This window comes from Lissotriton helveticus, chromosome 3_1 (assembly GCF_964261635.1).
Source record: "Lissotriton helveticus chromosome 3_1, aLisHel1.1, whole genome shotgun sequence".
Taxonomy (NCBI): Eukaryota; Metazoa; Chordata; class Amphibia; order Caudata; family Salamandridae; genus Lissotriton; species Lissotriton helveticus.
The window spans coordinates 1,230,771,731-1,230,789,780 of NC_136061.1; the positions used below are offsets into that span (position 1 = coordinate 1,230,771,731).

The 18,050-nt window shown below is 46.9% G+C and overlaps 1 protein-coding gene across 7 annotated transcripts in view; it reads left to right on the forward strand.

Annotated features, from left to right (window-relative positions):
* CADM1 (cell adhesion molecule 1) overlaps positions 1-18,050 on the forward strand; it is a 678,445-nt gene that overhangs the window by 646,018 nt on the left and 14,377 nt on the right. The window lies entirely within an intron of this gene.

The following is an 18,050-nucleotide window of genomic DNA, read 5'->3' on the forward strand; positions in this document are numbered from 1 at the left end:
CAGAGCCGAAACACACTGAGAACGAGGGGAGAGCGGGCAGTAGCATGATAACAGACCAGGGAGGAAGAGGACAGAGACACACACACATTCCCCCCCCCCCCCCCCCCCCGAGAGAGGCGTGGAGCAACAGAACCTTGGCGGTACAGACAGACATGCACACAAAGAGCAAGGGGGCAGGGACAGCACATTCAACCAGGAAGTAGGGGCATGTAGACAGAACGAGGAGATAGGGGCAGCAGTGGAGAGCAGTGGCAGCACAGGGGCAGTTGCAGCACACCAGACCTGCTGGGGTGTGCACACGGAGACCAGAGGAGGGGTCAGCAACAGAGGGCAGTGGCAGCACAACGCACCAGGGATAGAGGGCCAGAGAGACGCAATGAGCGGAGCAGGGGCATTAACAGACAGTGGCATCACCACAGAAAAGGGAGGGAGGGGTAGAGGAATGCACATTGAACAGTGGGGTTTAGAGAGGGGGCAAGGACCGCACTGGAGGTCAGTGACAACACAGCAGACCGGGGAGTGGCCAGGGGTAGACACACAGAGAAAGGAGGGGCAGGGTGGAGATGTAAGGTCAGCAACGGAAGCCAGTTGGGGCACAATGGAACAGGGGTGAGGTGGGGTGGGGTAGCAGGGACACCAAGCTTACCAAGAAGGGCACTAAGCTTACCAAGAATGGCACCAAGCTTACCAAGACAGGCAGGCGGGGGAAGAAACTGCACAATGGACCATGTAGGGCAGCGGCAGCAAGCTGACCACGGGTGGCAGGCCAGCCTGAGTAGCAAGCTGACCATGGAGGGCTTGAGAAGAGAGTAGGGACATGCAGACTTAGAATAGTGGGCAGGTGGAACGAGGTAGGGTCAGCAAGCGGACCAAAAAGGGGCAGAAAGCAGTGGGTTGTCCACCCACAGGGGATTCTCCTGGCCAACCATTATGGCCAAAGGCAGTGCACTTTGGGGTTGGTGGCTGAATATGTAAAAACAAATCTGTGAAAAAACAAAGGTTAAAGTAATGTTATAGTTAAGTGTGGAAATGAGTTAAATACTAAAGGTTACGAACAAAAAAACACTGAATTTCGCCAGTTGTGCCCTTGGCATGCCCTGTTTATGACCTTGCATTATTACATCTCTCCAGATATGTTGAATTACATCATTGATAACAGCACTGATTGGATCTCAAATGGAATAATTGATTACATCAATGATGACATAAATCAAGCTACTGTTCCTCAAATTACTTTAAAAACCTCTAGATCATTTTAGAAAACAAAATAGGTAGTAAACTGCCCACAAACATATACTGCATAGATTGGCTGTACATGTCTGCATGTACGAACTAGAAATATTGTGGTCCTGGAGACAAGTCTGATTCAGCATGGTAAAATGATATGGTGTACAATTTACCAGTAAAATCTTAAGTGCAAAAAGTTTCATTTAAACAAGACATACATTACAAATAGGTTATTCTTAAATCAAAGTTAGGTTGCCAAAATATGTGATAAAAATGAAAGCTTATTTTTATAATGCATTATTAGACTATGGATGTCTCTACACATCCTGACATTAAAGATAGGTAATGTAGTGCTACAGGCAATTCCTATTTAAACAGGAGATTTATATGGTGCAGATATTTATTTCCAGAACGTTCAGAGACATTATAAATTGTTAAGGAATGTATAATGTTTGGGTGTCTCACAAACTTCAACTCGCTGTATGATTTGAAGTGTTTTTCTAATGGTGTATGCCATTTTGCTCATTTCAGGAAATAAGTAGGCCTGGGCGGTAAATTCAGTTTCCCTCTCGCGGAATTTGGGTGATTTCGCATTCCGTGGATAACGCGAAATTGCCCAAAATTCTGCGTTCCGCAACTTCGTGAAATGTTTTGCTTGTTCACGTACTCAAAATGCTTGTTTGCGAGATATTTCCCCCCGAGCATGCAAACAGCAATTGCAAACAGGAAAAAAGCATTGCGAACAAGCAATTCCGCATGTTCACGGAATTTCTGCGTGTTCGCGGAGATTTTTTGCCATTTCGCGAAGATTTGCGTAATGTGATTATGCAAATTCCGCCCACCCCTAGAAACAAGCTACTTTCACAAATTACGGAGGGTTGAGAATAGGAATGTGAATAGGTGTGTGTTTTATCAGTGGTTAAATGCATAAGTGTGAAGCTGGTGACTTGAAATTCTATGTCGGAATAAGTATTTAAAAGATACGTCTCATTAAGGTAAATAATAACCAAACACTCTTTTGAACAGTATTCAAGGTTCCACAAATTGCTAGTCGCTTTAATGTTATATTATGTTCCTGATGAGCATAATATCTCCTAAATGTGGGTGCTTTCACAGATATAGGTTATGTCCTGCATGGTGTGAAAGGCTAGAGTGACGCTGTAATTATATGAGGTCAGTTAAAAGGCAACACTTTAAGCTAAAAAATACTGAATTTCACCTGTTATAGTTAACTGTACCAAGTATGTGTGCCCTCACCATGCACTGCTTTTTACCTCGCATATTACATCACTTATGACATCATTGATAACATCTGTGAAACATCTGAGGTGACATCATTGATCCCAGCACTCCTAGGTGAGGGAGCAGTTGCAGTTTTGTCAGTTAACTACAGCTAGTGAATTTCAGTGTTTCTGTTTTAGTTTAAAATGTGATGTTTTAACTGAAATTTTAACTAATTAGAAAGTCACTTTACCCTCTGTTTTTTCCAGTAAATATATATGCATAGAGAGATTCTATCGTAGTTTGAAAAGCTATTTATGAACTTATTGAATGTGAGGAGGGGTCATGACTCATAAGAGCCGAAGCCATGAGCGGGTCATGATGCCACTTTGCTTAACTATGGAATGTGCGAGTTGTCGCTCATTAACCCCTTGACCGCGGCGAAAATTCCGCCGCGGTGCGGGTGATTTATGGCATGTGCGTGGTTCGGACGGCCCCGGCCGTCCTCCGCACACGCCCACCGTGACGTCGGATGGCCGCCGGCCGCCCGACGCATGGAAGGGGTTAATCTCAAGCACAGTGACACTTTTATGCAGCAACGTTAGATGCTTAAAGTAAATGGAATCATGTGGATAACCTAGAAATAGACCACTTGTTTGCTGGTTGCACAGCCTACACCAAGTCTGATGCTACATGCAGATACCACTGCAAGATGTGGTCAAGCCAAGAGCGCTCCTTCCTTCTCTTAATGCTGTGTTCATTCTCTGTCCTATGTGCCCTGCATCTGTCCACACTGAAGTCCTCAGTTGTAATCCAATGTTTCATCTACCAGAAAAGGAAACTCAATATTGCAGGTAGGTGTTCTATGCATGAACTTCGGCTGGGATAGCTGCATAGGACGTCGACGACGTATGCCAAGCAAACAGACCTCTTTGAATACTTCTAGGGTCTTAGGTGGAAGCAGCAGATCTTAATTGCCGTGGTCCACATAATAGGTCTGTTTCTGGATGTCAATTATTGGGACATTAAAGAATCTCCTGCTTGTGCACCCCCCACCCAGCCTCACGTTTGCCTTAGGACACTATGTCGACCACCTCAGCACAGATGACCAGCATGCATGTGTGCTCGAGGTTAATTTGAATGACACAGGCTGAGACCCAGAGCACGGCTCCGGTGCCACAAGGAGCACACAAAGGGCCTTAAATTGAACATGACTTCCCTCGGCTCACAGGGCTCTAGAGGACTAGTAGTGGTAACCGCAATATTTAAGTGCCAGAACAGGCCTTTTTACCTCACCCTGTTAGGGACAGACCTCTACCCGCCTTCCACAATTTAAAATTAGACGGTTAGACATCTGCAATCCGCGTTTTCCCTGATCCATATGGGACAAGAATGTTGCGTGTGTATACCTCGCTGTTTGTAAAGGATGTGTAAGTGGCGCATGTGTAACTCCTGTGTTCATTACCATTCTGGAAGCAATATTTTATTTGCTACACCGTAGCGGTACATATGTTGGAGGTCAGTACAAAGCCCAGCCAGCAGATGTGAATTGCAGGAATCCTTCAGGTCAGGACATTCAGCGGATCCTTTGTAGAAGTGCTAGCACTTTGTAATAAATAACTTTACCAGTCTGAATGAAATGAGGAAAAGGGGCAAAATTACTCTGAACTAGTCTCCGAGCTAAATGTTGAAATACACACTATGTGCAACTTTAGTATAAATGTGACAGAAACCTCTAGCCAATGTACAAAGATTTCTCGATTTAGCATCTGGGGTATAAACACCAGCAGCAACTTAAACTCTCTATGCTCCAGGAATGGGTGTTTACAAACAACTCCCCTGGCCAGGTTCAGAAACAAAAATTCGAGAATTCCAACAAAAACTGCTAGAAAAGACTGCATACGCCATGATTGAGAGAGCCGACCGACTGCTCCACCGTTGAAGATGACCTTGCATAACCGAGAGGCTGCTCAAAAGGAAATAAGCTGTAAAGGAGCAGAACTGAGCCTACAGCATCAAACCTGGTTTCTACTCTGATGTGATCATCCACAGCATTCCCCTGAAGAAGGGCTATTGATTAGCCCGAAATGCATTGGGATCGTTAATTTTGGATGATACATGTTGGAACTCGTTTGTGAAACTATATTTCAAACGCCCATGAAGTATTCACTCATGAAACCAATGAGTTTTGATTAAAAACATGGAATTTCTCAACCTTGCTGATTTCCTTTCATGATGAACTGTGTATAAACATTAAGACTTTTCAGTCATTTGAGCGCTGTGCACCGGGGAGCCTTCCTCCAAGTTGGGGGAGCCTTGTAGTAGTCAATGGTTAGAGCGGCAGACCCTGATGCAGAGGTCTAGCCCAGGACCAGGGTTCAATTCCCTGCCTCGGCGGGTCTTGGGCTCAAAAATTCCACGGACCTGATAATTCTCGCCTCGGTGCCTATTCCAATCATGGAGTCCCACTCTGCAACTCTGGGCAATAGCTTGCTTAATCCCCACAACACTAAGGATGCCTGGCCTCCACCTTGGGGGTGCCCAGGAGTGGACACCTCACAGGGAAAGCCAGGATGGGTTCCACAGCGGTATTCGTACAAGCGCCTGGAGACCCTTGCGGGTGAGTAGTGCGCTATACAAGTATCAATTTACATTGGTGAGTGCTCCGATTCCATCAGTCTGGACCCAGTAACCTCTGTCTACCCGAGACTCCTCAAAAAGTTCCCGCATTTATTACGTGTTCCCCTCTCTCCTTGTTGTTTGAGCACAGTGGTTACTCAATGCATTGTGCAAGGCCTGTCCTAGTGGTCCACCATCTGCCACTGCAAAGCTCATTCCTTGCCAACCTGTGCTTTCGAATCTGGGGAACTGGAATAATGGATTGATTAGCCTGCGGTAAATTCCAAGAGCAGAGTGTAACACTGAGGTGGCCTTTTTGTCATTTGGGGACGTAGTTGTTACGGGTTGTCGAATTTGTATGCCAGAGTGACCTTGTGAATGCAAAAGCAGACATTTGAATCCATTCTTGGAGATATTTGAGCCCTTTTCCTGATCTTCCATCCTCTTTCTGATGCTTTGTACCCGCACCTCTGTTTGCTAGAGGGAGGGTCTAGGTTATCCATTGAAGCCGCTCTTGAGGTAACATTTCCGGTGTTTGTCCTACTTGTGACCAAGATGTAAAATCTCTGACGCCTCACGAGTGTGGTGGCAATGCCTTGCCTCTTGTCTGATTAACTAATCAAAACCTGATTATCACCTTTGTTCAGTGAGGAGGCTGATTAATCAGTTCCTATTGACCGTTCAGCCTGGTCTTTATTCCACGCCGCCAAGCAGGCTGCAGGAGCGGCCAATGGAAATTGAGCAGCTGTCACTGTGATTACATTTATTAAAACAAAATGCGTTTTTTTTATGAAGCTGTCTTTGAAGTAGGTCACGGATGGGTAGAGTGGAGGGGCAGTATTGACTGAACGAGAATGAACTCATTGCGTCTCGGTAGCTCGAATTAGGAACTAAATTCTATCACGATTCGAGACAAATAGGTTAACATATGCCTGAAGCAGCTTATCAATAAATGATGGCAGCATTTTTACCCAGAGTTCTACACCGGCTGCGTCGTTTTCCTTCTGACGTGAGGAGAATGGGGTCTATTCTTTCACAGGATCATTTCAGTTCCTGGTAAGCCTATTGGTTGTCAATGACTGTATCCGGTCATGTTAGTTAACACTGTATTCAGAGCACAGTGTTTACCAGTTTCCTGGCCTCATACCATTGGTGTCTCTAGAAGTGAATTTTAGGAGGAGGGGACGGGGGTGTCACGTATTGGAAAGAGTGCATTTCTTGTCTCTAATACCGTTGGTGCCATTTGATGAATCTTCTTGAAACTTTCCAAACTAAAAAGTACATCCTGGGTGTTCTCTCAAGCAGTGCCCCAGAAAATGGAGATGAGGGGAACAAACGTCATTTTCCCATTAAAAAAATTGGGTAAAGATACAGAAAAAAAGCGCTGAACAGAAATGCACCAAATTGGGCACAAAGTTAGAACTTTACTCAGCATGCTTTTTGTTATTTTTGGACTAATCAATTGAGTTATTTGTGAGAAATTTGCTTTTAAAGAGGTGGCTGGGGTGTGTTTGAAATGATTAAAAAATGTGTAAATCTGGACTGCTGGTATGGTACCATACATTTAAGAAATAAGAGTTTCTGGTTGGCTGAGAGCTGACCGGTCCTGGTCCGTGGGACCGACATATCTGATTGGCTGGCTGCAGTTTAAAGAAAAATATTGCAGCCGCCATTACAAAACACAAGGACTCAGTAACTATGTTCTGAAGTAGTTTACAAAAACAAATGTTTAAACGAGCGGGGTCTCCTGGACAATAGTGGGGACGGGACCCAAAGGCACTCTTCCACCAGGTGCCAGACAAATATAAAAAGAAAAATAAATCTGTTCCTGCAGGGCCCAGAGTGGCCATCCCTTGAGGCACCGCAGTATGCCTGCGGTCCAAAAGATGAGGCTTGATCGCAGCACCACAAGTGTACTGTGGTACCTAAAAAAAAAAATAGATCTTCTCGAGTGGGGGCCCATGGGGCAATTTGCACCCACTGGGGGTTGGATGCACAGTGTAGTCAACCCCACGCTGCACACAGCAAAGCAAATGTGTGGATGAAAGTAGACCACCCATGGGGGTTAGGTGCACGGCCAGGCCAGAGGCCAGGCTCTGCTGGCAACCCTTTCACTACATATGGCCAAAAGCTGTGATCAGTGGGGGGGTTGTTTAAATGTGATTAAAAAACTCGAAATTCATGAAAAAAACAGTTAAGTGACGTTATAGTTAGCTACGGTACTAATTTTAGCTTGTTTAAAAAAAAAATGAACCAGAAATTCACTGAAAAATACAAATTATAATAAAGTGATGAAATAAGACCAGAATTAAAAACAAAAACCCGCTGAAATTCACCAGTTATAATTGCCCTCCCCGGGCACTACTTTTGACCTTGCATATTATCACTCCTAACATGTTAAATCACATCATTGATGACATCACACAACCATTAAGAACCTTTTATAAGGTTTGTGGACTTGAAGTAATTCAACATGCTACACCTGAAGGCTATTTAGTATCCACCTCAATGTGATTACCTTCTAGAATTCACATGGTCCACTATTTTAAGTCAATAGGTTGACTGGTATACATCTGCCACTGTAAAAACACCTCCTGTCAAGCCTTTTGGTCAACAGGCTGCATTTAAGTAAAATACACTACACACATTCCTGACAGGGGCATTATTGCATACAACCTTAGAGCCACGCTTACAACACCAGAATGAGGTAATCTCTAAGTGGGACACCCATACATTCTACATTATTTAATAATCTGTAATGTCTCAATCTTTAATAAAGTTCTAGACATAAACATGTGCCGCTTATAGAATTTGTCTATACCATTGTATTACAACTATTTAACATTGGCAGGCACCTAGCTATATATTGGTGTTTAATATATTGTCAATATACATACATGTACTTATGTATGTTTTGGTAAAGATGTTAAAATCTGATGTATATGTATGTATATATCCTGAACTCCGTTCCTCACGAGCACCCGCAGTTCCCTCTGCTGTATGTATATATATGTATGTATATATATATATGTATGTATGTGTCTATGTATGTATATATATATGTATATATATATATCTATATACCCTACTGGTGGTTGCCAGTAGGTAGTTATAGCTAGAACCTAGTTTCCATAGGAAAAGCATTTTTGGATTTGCTAATAACTTTGGTGTCGTTTGACGAATCTTCGCTAAATGATCCACAAAGTCTATCCAGGTCAGCTCCTATCCTGAAAGTTTAGGGGTGATTCTTCAAGCGGGGGCTGAGAAAAAAGTGTGTGTGTGTGTGTGTGTGTGTGTATATGTGTGTGTGTGTATGTATATGTGTGTGTATTCCCTAGTAAGTGGACTCTGGACATCAGACATACTTGTTTATCTGCATTGTTTTTCAGCTAACGTAAGGCTGCCTAACGGGGTTTCAGCGAGCGTTACTATTTTTAGTTAGTGTGAGGTAATTTCAAGTTTCGGGCTGTTCTGGAAACGTTTTCCACCTAAGGTTGGTTAGGATTTGAGTGCAAGAAGTAGGTCTTGGATAGGATTTTGCTGATTAATGCGGATAGATATATTAATGTTTTTGAGTTATTCCGAGTTTACACTCCTTTTCATTGGGCTTTTGTAATTTGACAGCCACATGTGTCAAGGGCCAATCTTTGCAGCCTCTACCAGGTAATTGTATTTATTATTATTGAACAGTTTTATTTAGGACAGACTGCACCACCGGATATTAGTTCACTGTATGTACTGCAGTGAATGACAAACTAGTGCAACAACTTTTAGGCAGCTTAATAAATAGGTGGACAGCAGTAGTGTAAAAAGGCATAGAGTAAATACAAAACCACTCTTGGCAATAAGGGGAACTCAATAGCAGTATTTAATTTGTGTAAATAAATACTTGTCCCCGAAAGTGTTGGTAGTCTCAACGAGGGGCAGGGGTTGAATGCAAGTGATGCAAGACTTTCCTTCCTCATTGTAGCTTTGGAAAGTGGCGGCTGGCACAGAATAGGGGTGGAGGGGGACGGGGTAAAGGATAAAAAAAAGAATTGCAACGTTCCTCGTCGCCGCATCTCATTGTCCCTCAACGACCCTCTGCTCCGGAATAGTAAGCACTTAGGCTTCCAGGCTCCCCTAAGCCAATCACAAAGCTGTAATGCAGCTCTGTGATTGGTCTGAGTGCAGTTGTTCGGTGCTCAACCAGGGAATGGGAGCCTGGGAATGTTCTTCGCCCGGGCTGTTATGCAGCCTGGGTGGGGAGCATGCAAAGTCTGTATTACTGTTTGGCCGGCCTGAAAATGCCAGCCAAACAGTCATGGGCTCTTACAGAGTGCCCACCAGTCTTCCCCCTGCTCTGAGAGCAGATCAGCCCCATACCACAAAGCTGCTGCAGCATGAACAAGTTAAATGATAAGTTATTTTATTTTTCTTTTATTTCCACTGCTGAAAGCAGTGGGGTAACTCTTCTGCCGCTTAGCGGAGGAGTCTGGACCTCAATCACTTCCGATATTTCCCATTGGCTTCACAATCAGCCTTTCTAGAAAGCAGCATGTTTGCAATCTGGCAGTGTGCAGCAGCAGTCCTTCTTTCACTTCTACTGTGGTTTATGGAAATAGTAGGTAGGCTGCCATCCACTACTACTGAATGGTTAGTGAGCCCTGTTTGTTGTGACTTTTTCTGTTTCCATAGTGAACATGAAAGATAGACTGCTCTGTTGTCTCCTGCTGCTGTACATTCAGGCATATGCTGACCGGGGGCCGGGTGGGTTGGTTGAGGGAGGTGAGAGGGCAAATGTATGTATGCTCTATAGCTCTGGTACTCCTCGTACGGCCCGCAGACCTTGCAGGTAATGTACCCATGGCCCCTTCGAGTGAGAGAGGGGGGGTAGAGAGAGTGGAGAGGGGGGGAGGGAGAGAGTGGAGACAGAGAAAATGGAGAGACAGACAGTGGAGAGAGTGGAAAGAGTAGAGAGAGACTGACTGGCTGAGTGATGAGACTGAGATACTGACTGAGAGAGAGCGAGGGAGACTGACAGAGAGAGCGAGAGAGACTGACCCGGGGACAGAGAGACTGACCCGGGGACAGAGAGACTGACCCGGGGACAGAGAGACTGACCCGGGGACAGAGAGACTGACCCGGGGACAGAGAGACTGACCCGGGGACAGAGAGACTGACCCGGGGACAGAGAGACTGACCCGGGGACAGAGAGACTGACCCGGGGACAGAGAGACCGACCCGGGGACAGAGAGACTGACCCACCCGGGGACAGAGAGACTGACCCACCCGGGGATAGAGAGACTGACCCACCCGGGGATAGAGAGACTGACCCACCCGGGGACAGAGAGACTGACTGACTGACCGAGGGACAGAGAGACTGACTGACCGAGGGACAGAGAGACTGACTGACCGAGGGAGAGCGAGGGAGACTGACTGACCGAGGGACAGAGAGACTGACTGACCGAGGGAGACTGACCCGGGGACAGAGAGACTGACCCGGGGACAGAGAGACTGACCCGGGGACAGAGAGACTGACCCGGGGACAGAGAGACTGACCCGGGGACAGAGAGACTGACCCGGGGACAGAGAGACTGACCCGGGGACAGAGAGACTGACCCGGGGACAGAGAGACTGACCCGGGGACAGAGAGACTGACCCGGGGACAGAGAGACTGACCCGGGGACAGAGAGACTGACCGACCCGGGGACAGAGAGACTGACCCGGGGACAGAGAGACTGACCGACCCGGGGACAGAGAGACTGACCGACCCGGGGACAGAGAGACTGACCGACCCGGGGACAGAGAGACTGACCGACCCGGGGACAGAGAGACTGACCGACCCGGGGACAGAGAGACTGACCGACCCGGGGACAGAGAGACTGACTGACCCGGGGACAGAGAGACTGACTGACCCGGGGACAGAGAGACTGACTGACCCGGGGACAGAGAGACTGACCCACCCGGGGACAGAGAGACTGACCCACCCGGGGACAGAGAGACTGACCCACCCGGGGACAGAGAGACTGACCCACCCGGGGACAGAGAGACTGACCCACCGAGGGACAGAGAGAGACTGACTGACCGAGGGACAGAGAGAGACTGACTGACCGAGGGACAGAGAGAGACTGACTGACCGAGGGACAGAGAGAGACTGACTGACCGAGGGACAGAGAGAGACTGACTGACCGAGGGACAGAGAGAGACTGACTGACCGAGGGACAGAGAGAGACTGACTGACCGAGGGACAGAGACTGACTGACCGAGGGACAGAGACTGACTGACCGAGGGACAGAGAGACTGACTGACCGAGGGACAGAGAGAGACTGACTGACCGAGGGACAGAGAGAGACTGACTGACCGAGGGACAGAGAGAGACTGACTGACCGAGGGACAGAGAGACTGACTGACCGAGGGACAGAGAGACTGACTGACCGAGGGACAGAGAGACTGACTGACCGAGGGACAGAGAGACTGACTGACCGAGGGACAGAGAGACTGACCCACCCGGGGACAGAGAGACTGACTGACCGAGGGACAGAGAGACTGACTGACCGAGGGACAGCGAGACTGACTGAGAGACTGGCTAGCTGAGAGACTGACAGACTGACAGACTCACTCAGGGAGAGAGACTGTGTTGGAATTGGGATCAAAGTGTGTATGAAGCTATGCCATGCCTCTTAAGATTGCTATTGTCGTCTGCTAATAAAAATGTATTACCAAATGTGCTCTTTGTAGTTACATCTGTTTTTGAAATACAGCATCGTTGTAGTGTCTGTTTTGAAACTGGTTTATTTTTTTTTACTCTAGCCCCACCCCCCACTGACCCTGCCCCGACCTGACCCCACCCCTACCGGAGTGGCCCTCTGCCACAAACCACACTGTAATTTTGTCCCCCGTCAGAGTTTGTGAGTACCCATGTTCTGTAGTAAGATAGTGTTGGAATAGTGGTCCTATTCTGTTGGGGAGGAGGAAGAGGGAAGGCGGTCAGGGAGGGAATCCTGTGGTCACTCTGTGCTGTAGCTAGGTCACCTGCTAATGGTGGTAGGGCCACATGCTCCCTCAAATGTTGTACTTTGTCCAGTTCCGAAGCCTTGATGATCCCAGAGAACCGCATTTCCTTAAAGTGCCACAGACTCCAGACGTCCCCCTCCCCACGGAAAAATATTTGAAAATATGTTGTCGTTGAAGCCTTCTAACGAGAGGAGCCCTATGACAAACAGGGTGCTACGAATCCCCGCTTAGAGAGCGTCGTGCGTGTTCCCATTTACCGTTCTCCCACTGCAGGGAATTAAATGTCAGAAGGATTTGTAGCATCTATAATTGAATTGGTGCTGAGAAAAGCAAATCTTTTAGGGAAAAATAACATTTTTAGGATTAGCAAATAATGCGTCGGTTTGTCAGCGCCGGCTGTCACTGTGTCCCTGCGCGGTAATAAAGCCGTGGTGCTGTCGTTTATCACCGATGGGAGGCTGCTGATTCTCGTGAGCACGAGGACGGCTCCTTGAAGCGAGTAAAGGGCGCAGCTTTTAAGCAGAGATTGTCAAAACATGGCATCGCGAGAGTTAAAGGGGAGAACTGCACCAGCATTGCTGCCGGCACTATGCATGATCTTTCTGCATGCACGCTTTATTCACTGTGCCTTGTTGAATCGGAGCTGTTTATGTAATGTACGTATTTTACCTGCAAACTAGGCTCAGTGATGAAATAAGGTTTTTTTTCCCAGAAATTCTAATAACCTATTCCGCATTAGGCTTAAAACAATTCACACCGCAAATAACCAGTTGGCTTTGCTTTAAAAAAGAAAAGTGAATGGACGTTCTGAACGTAATGGTATCATTAACGAGACCACACTTTACTGGGATCAAGTTTATAATTTTTGGGCCTTTTAAGTTTTACGAAGGTGCTGTTTGAAACCTGAACGGGTGGGTGGCCGAGCGTCTGCCTCAGACGGACCCAGCATCAGCTGGTCTGTCATTTTTAGGCATCCCCACCCTTATGGAGGGGATTTTTCACTGAAAATGCTTACACCAACATGGCCGGGGCACTTTCAGAGAAAACTCAGTGGTTGTCATCTTGACATTCCTTGATGGTATGGCTGTTCGGGCGACCTCATTTTAATTTGTCAGGCACCTACCTGCCCCACCTCCAAAATAAGGGGTTAGTTTTGGAAAGTGAAAATCGATGCCTCTGTGCTGCGAGTTTTCCTGCTCGGGAGCATCATGATGTAAAGGACCACTTCTAGAAAAAACTTGGTAGGCTTGGCATCTGACACCCCGCCCTAGCTACGGTGGGCCTTCTTACTCCATGCCTGTTGGTATTTGCGCAGTATGGAGGGTGCTACTGATGGCATAGCTAACTGTTCTACTAGAAGCAAAGCACTAGCTGCCTAGTAGACCAAGGTAGACACTATAAAAAATAAGTTATACGTTTGTGGAACATCATTTCACTTGATAGTAAGTCTTCTGGCTGGCGAGCCTTCATACATTCCCAGATCAGAGTTTAGGGCTTCCCCGCTACCCTTTAGGCCACAGAAGATCTTATGTCTATGGTTGAAACTCCTGACTAGCTTGTATGCCCTCACACATATCCAAGCAATGGCTAGGGTATCCACACCAGTCCCTGGGCTGTTAGATGCCCTGTAGCTTCTAGGGCCGAAACTCCTTGCTTATATTCCACTGAGCTTCCTTGGCGTATGCTCCCACGCCCGACAAGTTGCACTGGACGACCAAGCAAGCAAGTTAGCAACCTATAATATGTACTTACTATTTATTTTATTTATACAAGATTTATAATGCGCATGGCTGCCCCAGCGACGAGGCGTCCCAGCGCAACCAGAAACCGTCAGAGCGATCAGGAAACTAACAAATGCGGAAAGTTACAGAATGGGGAACAACCATGTTTTCAATGATTTCCGAAATGTCAAAAGATTGGGAATCGCTCGGATGCTAACTGGTAGAGAATTCCAGAGTTTAGCTGCCATAAAACCAAAAGAGCGACCCCCAGCCCTTGCTTTCCTTACTCGAAGGACACAGACCAAACCATGGTTTGCAGAGCGCAAAGTGCGCCTAGGAAGATAGGGCTTCAGCAGGCCAGATAGACCAGTAGGGGCCTGCTGTTTCAAGATTCTATGTACAGGACGTTTCTGCATCTTGCATGTCTCAAAATGGACAACATGCCCCAGATCTTGGTTTCAGTTCAGTAGAATGGTTGTCTGTACACATTAGGTTGACCAGGCCTCTATTCCTACAACCTAGCCTGATAAGAACAACCATTCAACATCTTTACTTTTGGTAGGGGGCCAGCTGAAGTATATTGTTATGGTATAACTTTGTAGGTGTCTTTGCTAGGCAGTACTTTTTGAGTAGTGAAACCAATCGCAGAAGCTCTGTTAACCAGCCAACATGCAGCGCACACCTGGGGGTGCAGACTGCGAAGAAAGAGCTCCACAGAGAGCACTACTCTCTGATCCAGAGTTGGTGCTGCTTCCATCTTGCACACCCTGCCCCAGTAACAAACCTGTTTCAGTAATGACAGAATTTCTCCAAGGTGAACAATCTCAGGCTAGGCCTCTCATACCCACTGGAGCACTCCTGAGAGGCGGGAGTGTAGCATGCACCCGTCCTCTTCCTTTGTTTTGTAGTTAACGTGCAGGCTTGTTGGATGTGCTGTGAAATCTGGCACCCTTACTCCTGTCTTCCCTCTGTGATGTCACAGATATATCCCCTTTGCCCATGTGCCAATGGGGATGTGAGATGAGGGAGCGGTAATATCCTTTGATTGGATGCCAGAAAGAGCAGTTTGAGAGGCAGGGAAGGGGGAGGTACTGGTGTCTGCCCAAAGGTAAACAAGCCCAACCCATGCCATATGGCTGCAGGTACAGTTCAAAGCATGTAGCTACTGATTCTATTAATATTGGCGGGTAGATTCTAACAAGCTTAGTGTCACTTTCACTGTATGACGTGGATATCTACTTCTGTGCATTCTGTATGATAGTAGACTAACTCCATAAATAGACACTCTCAGGAATCTAGTGGCAAGACTTCTGATATAGCTACCATACATTTCAAACAGTTGCGGATACAGGTACTGAAATCTACTTAGTTCGAAATTTCCCCAGACACCATGTGAACCGCCACTCCTCCAGTCCTTTTTTTGTTTTTGTAAAAATCTGGCAATTTAAGTTGTCAGAACCCCTTACAGAGGGCCACAGGGCAAGCCGGCATTACTGGACCCAACCATGTGGGTTGAGGCCTTTTACCCGTGATGTCCCAGGGCTTCGCCTTCTGTGGGGTCTGAGCAACTCGGCGAAGTACCCCTTCAGCACTTGACTCTGTGGTAAAATGGGTTGAGCAGTCCAAGGCTTCTCAGGGAGGAGTTAGGTGTAGGGTGATTACAGGCTCACAAACTTTAAAAAAAAACACACACACCCAGAAATGGTCGGAGGCCCCATGAACAAGACAAGACAGCCATCTTCAGGTTACGGAGCAGCATGGGTGAAAACACTTTTGTTCCTTTCACCATGGTACTAAGGGTAATGACCCTTATTCTTCACCCTGGCCCCCACCTGGTATACAGAGGTCAGGACTAAGCTCATGGGCAGACGGCCTGATTGATGCAACAGGCACACAGGCAGACAGCCTGATCAGAGCTGCAGTCCTGAATCTCAAGCTCTGCTTCCAGGATCCATTCTGCAGGATCCCCACTAGACCTTGCTCCCTCCAGGCGATCTCTGCTTTCTCACAGCGTCTTGTGGTCTTTGGTCAAACTGAAGCTGGTGTTCTGGCTCCAGGAGAGTGTCCTTGGTTCTTCTGGATGATGTCCCCTCGCACAACACAAGAGACTGGCAGACCCTTATTTTCCATCATGGTCACAATGGGTAGAAATCGTGCTGAGCGTCTCCACGCTGATGGGCTTCTTGAGTTTGACAATTTGAGAGTCGCGAGCTCCCTTTTTTATAATCCATTTCCAGAAACAAATGTGATTTAGTGTGTTCGTCAAGTTGGTGTTCTCTGCGTTGCCCACTTTGAAGTACCTACTCTTCTGTTGTGCTCTTCCTCCAGAGAGCCTCCTCCAGAGAGCCAGGCAGGACTGTCTCCATTACTTGATAGTCCCAAACACAGGCTATGGGAGTGCCCACAAGATCACACCTGGATGTCAATGTCATTGATGTCTATCAAACCATTACGAAGGCCCCCAGCCCTACACTTAAACTCATATCAACTCCATTTCTTTCTTGAGATGTATCCAGGTGCCTGTGACCAGTCACTTCTTTCAGGATTAAAGAGCCCTGCTGTAGTGTACTGAATAGCCTGGCTCAAGAGAGAGAGAGAGAGAGAGAGAGAGAGAGAGACTGTCCCACCCAGCTCTCACGGAAGTAGTGATCCACAAATCTGTGTGCAGGGCTCCTCGACCTCCACATGCTCTTTCAGCAGTTCCTGGGGCTTGATGCATTGTACCCCTCAGTCACTCATGCATCTTTAGCGCTGAATGCAAACACCTATGTAGGCCATATTACTTAATCACTTCCTATAAATGCTGCCACCACCGCATTACTGCTACTCTGCTCCTGGGTTGACTGTAGCCCTCCACCACTAGGAGGGTAGAGTGTTGTACATCACTCCTGATCTTACTAGACCGTGTGCCGTCAAAGAGGCCTAGGTTCATGGGTCACACGCATGATCAGTGTTCGCTTGTGACCAGAAATCTTTGCCATGGATCCAGAAATCACCACAGCTGGAGCACTCTGGGCAGGCGTTCTTGTCTACCACCATGAGCGGGACTTTTCTCCCCCAACAGTACTCCTTATATAATGACTGAAACAAGATTACAAGTCCTGGAGTTGAAATACTAGCGCTGGATGAGATAGTCATGATGGTTCCATCCGGTTTGTGCCATTGCTTGGACCATATGATAGGGGGTTAGCTCCTCCTCATTATGACATCCTAATATTTCCCTTTTACAACGTGACTACTTAATACGTGAAGAAATGACCTTTGCACATTTCAGCAAAGAAAATCATTAAAATATATAATACTATACGTTGATTAAACCGAAAGCATGATTCAGCTTTCTATCTAGGAATATTTTAATAGAGTTGTACTATTAAGATATAACCCCATTAATTGGAAAGCTTTATTCCAGAGCTCGGTCGCGCATTATTTACTCCGTCGTCTCCCCTCTTCCCCCACCCACCCCTAACCGCTTAATACCTGGGGAGAATCGCGAATATTGACAGAGTGCGTAAATCAGGCCCTTCTGCTGAACGCAGCGTATTGGCTTTCGGCTTCAGAGAGCCCCCATTACCTTTGGTTGTCATGGACCCGCTCACCTGATCGATAAACTTCAGATAATGTTAGAGGGGAGACGTCACGGCCCGGCTCCATCCTTCTGAGGGCGAGGTGTAAATCCTTGATGGGAATCGACGTGCGGCCGCGCTGCGTCACCACCACGCTCGGCGCCATCTTTCCCGCGCGCGGCCAGCTGCAGGGGGCTGGATTTATGGCGCCCCCGCTTCGAACAGTGAGAGATCTGACTGCTAAATCCGTCAGATCTGACTTCACAAATCATGCAAAGTTAAAAGATTTTTTACCGTTTCCCTCGCCGCCATTGCTTAAATTGTGCGGCGCGGCCGGTAAATCTCTTTAATGGAAGTGCCGCGCTTGACACAATAATATAGAAAAAGGGACAATGGTTTAGATTCCATTTTAGAATGTTAATGTATTAATCAAGGGGGAAAGGATTGTCTCCCAGCTGGGTTGCCATAAATCCTGGCCGCCATTAGGCTCCCCGCGACGGGCTTTGGTGTCACGGCGCAGTTCGATTAAAATTGTTTACAGCGCTTTCAGTGCACTTTCTGATGCTGTATCCACAAGGGGGTTTCTTGCTGTGCCAGTGGCAGCCCGTCTGGCCAGAAGGAAGCAGAGGCCATTGTTCCTGTTCTTTTTAGTTAATTAAAAATTGTCTCAACAGCAATTACTCATCAGTAATTAATGTTTGTT